The following is a 3,597-nucleotide window of genomic DNA, read 5'->3' as shown; positions in this document are numbered from 1 at the left end:
GCTCTGGGACCCTCGCTGCAGGGCTGCCTGCTGGGGATAGACCCCAGGGAAGGTGGTCACGGCCCTTCCTGCTCAGGAGGAAAGGCTTGGTTCTGCGTCCGGGAGTCCGGTTGTTTCTGAGAGGAGCTGCTGTCACAGGGCAGCGGAGGCCGACTGTGCACCCTTCACCGGCTTGTAAGAGCTGCTGGGGGGCGAGCAGGAGAGGGGGCTGGAGGGGCCCACGCTGGGCTTCCCCAGTCTACTGTCAGCCTCACCTTGTCACAAAAATGAGTATAATTTAAATTAAAACACATGCTTACCCAAGGAGGGTTAGCGGTCAAAAGCGGGTAAAAACTGCATACATCTGTCCTCTACCCAGGATATTAGAAAGTCCGGTGCTTCCGTTTCATAGACCACCTGGAAGGGAAAGTGGATGTATCCTATCCATAAATTTTGGGGTTTTATGTGTCGGGAGCATTGCTCAGGTGTCTGACCCTCTTAAAATGTAGTTGATGAGCCTTAAAAGCATTCTCTCTGCGTGGCCTTCGGTTATACGGGCTTTTAAAAGTAAAAACCGGAGGGAGAACACAAACCCCAACTCGTTGCGAAACCAAGCTGAGCTGTTGTTGGAAGGAGATAAGCCTCTGTTAACAGCTTCCAGACACTGTGGGACTGAAACAGAACCTTGGTCCAGTCCTCGCACCCACTGAGGTGCCTCTTGGCACCATAAGTGACTTGGTGAAAGCTGTGTTTGTTTGCAGAGCCCCAGCTGCACTTCTGCTGACTGGCCCTAGAGGCTCAGGTCTAGGGTCCTGGCTCAGGAGGGAGGCTGGCTAATCCCGGCTGTTGTCCTTTCTTGCTCCAGGAGATGGACTGAAGGGACGACTCAGCAAAAGTGCGACTGGTTACACCTTGAGATGGTGACAGCAGTGTAGCTGTCTCCACAGAGATGGAGCCTCGGCCACTTCAGCATGCTCAGAGAAGACAGGCACGAGGTGGCAGCTGTGTATCTCTCACCATTTTAAAGCCAGGGACCGTTTAGGGTTTCTTCACGTACGTGTGTGAATGTTTCACATCATCTACATCCATCCACACACTGTGCCTTTACCTAATGTCTGCTGGAAAGGTCCCCGCCTGAAAATCAGATCTAGAAGCAGATCGTGAGTTCCCTGGTGGTCCAGTGGTTAGGACTCCTCTGCACCTCCACTGCAGGGACCAGGTCTGATCCCTGGTCGGCGAACTAAGATCCCACAAGCTGCAGCCAAAAAAGAAAAAAAAAAACAACAAAATAAAAGCAGATTGACAAATAAAAAGGCAGAAGGAAAAGAACACACAATGTTTTTTTGTTTTTTAAAAAAACCCACTTGGGACTTTCCTGGCGGTCCAGTGGTTAAGACTCCGTGCTTCCACTGCAGGGGGTGCAGGTTTGATCCCTGGTCAGAGAACCAAGATCCTACATACCGTGCAGTGCAGCAAAAAAAAAAAAAAAAAAAAAAAAAAAAAAGCGCACCCTCGGTGGTGGTGGTGTTACCACAGGCAGTGCCGAGCGTGAGGGGACCAGGGATTGGAAAGGGAATGCACGGACCTCTTACAAGTGAAAAATTCCCCTCAAAACAGGGACACCTTCAATAGTAAGGACGTGCAGTCTTTTTTTTTTTTTTTTTTTTAGCTTTCATAGAGAGGTTTAATGCCGTGTGTGTTCACATACCAAAGCTGTTTCCACCAACACAGGAAATCTCTCACCGTGTATTTCCTCGAGGTTCACCCCAAGAGCCTGGGCCATTCCAGATGCAGATGGAAGAAGGCAGCACCACCAGATACCGGAGGGGTCCAAGGGGATGGGTTTAATTAATCGTCCTTCCTGGACTTGCCGTTGATGTAGGGCCCCCGGTCCAGAATCAGTCAGTGGCCCATACCAGCCCCACGGCTCCCGTGGCGCCCCGCTGGCCCACTGTGGGTGACCGGTTTCTGGCCAGCTGGTGGCAGCAAGGGCCCATGACCTGCTCAGCATCGTGGCTCCGTCCCGGCTCAGGGTGACCCTGGCCCCGCTGGCTCAGGCGCACTCAGTCTTCCTGTTTAAAAACCAAGCAGCACAAGAGGTTCTGGACTCAAACGTTTAACAGGAAAATCAGACCTCAAAATGTGTTTGTTTTGACTTTTTCACCGTGATTTCCTTCTACTTGAGTCAGGAACCACAGGCATTTAAAAGACGTGGAGGTAATTTCAAGGCCTATGTCAACCAGTTTCCAAAATCATGTAACTAAACGCACCCTTTTCTCTTTCCAAGAAGTCAAGGTTTTGATAAAAACTTTAAGCTACTGGAGAAGCTACTGCATCTGTCCTGTGGGGAATGTCTGTGAAGAATCTTTACACTTTCATCTTCCAGCCATGCCCCCAGCTCATCTGCACCTATGAAGCTGCTTATGGAGAGAACCGGTTTCTAGGCATATAAGATGAAAGAACAGTTAGACAGCATTTGTGGTGGCTCCCTTTTCTAGACACACAGTCAGTATACAGGTAATAACAGGGACTTCCCTGGTGGTCCAGTGGTCAAGAATCCGCCTTCCAGTGCAGGGGATGCAGGTTCGATCCCTGGTCGGGGAACTAAGATCCTGCATGTCGCGGGGCAACTAAGACCCGATGCAGCCAAAAATAAATAAATTTAAACAAAACAAAACACTATATAGTCCAATAAAATTTGAAAAAAAAAAAAGAATACAATAACAAAACGTAATCACTTAGCACCAGAGTAAACCAGAGTACTTACGGTTAGAAGCAACACAGCCCGGTCTGTCCCCAGCGCTGTGTTTCCTGGGATTGGTCTGCGTCCAAGTGCAGTGGTGGGTAGGGCCCAGACCTCACATCACCAGTAACAGAAACGCCCTCGTTACTGTGACCATGATGCTCTGGGGAAGGACAGTTCGAACACGAGTAATTAAGTACTGATAAACACGTTGTTACCAAAACCACTTCCCTGTTCCCTGAGTTTAAACTTACCAGAAAAGAAAAATGACTCCATGGTTCAGCATTGAACACAGCACCCCAGGGCTGGGTCTCAGGCTGACACCTGCAGAATGCTGCAAGTCCTAAAAGCAAGTAGGTGTGGCTGCGCCTCCGGAAACAATCTTCTAGATTTAAAGGGTTCATGTCACCGTGGAAACAGGGTGACTCACACATGCACACAGACACAGGAATCAGTCAGTACAATGTGCCTCAGCAGGGAGATACTTTCTTCCAGGCCCAGGAGCAATTTGAACTCAAGCAGTCAGCTCTAAACTAACGGAAGAGAAAGGAGCTCTAAAGCACCAAATCATCCCAGACTCTCTCTTACAATGCTTCAAATTTTCAGGGACCTCCCTGGCGGTCCAGTGGTTAAGAGTCCGCGCTTCCACTGCAGGGGCCACGGGTTTGACCCCTGGTTGGGGAACTAAGATCCCGCGTGCCATGTGGTGCAGTAAGTACGTAAATAAATACTTTGTCGCGGCATTTTTACCTGCCACTGTTTTGTGTACATTAATACAGTAAGCCGCCGCTTCAATGCAGTTCGTACGTGTTTTGGTGTTGGTCTTCCAGGCCAGGTCAGACCCTCTTCCTCGGTCGTAAAGCAAGACGACCGCT

Source organism: Lipotes vexillifer, unplaced genomic scaffold, assembly GCF_000442215.2.
Source record: "Lipotes vexillifer unplaced genomic scaffold, Lipotes_vexillifer_v1.1 scaffold395, whole genome shotgun sequence".
Taxonomy (NCBI): Eukaryota; Metazoa; Chordata; class Mammalia; order Artiodactyla; family Lipotidae; genus Lipotes; species Lipotes vexillifer.
Note: the sequence above shows the minus strand (reverse complement) of the source record.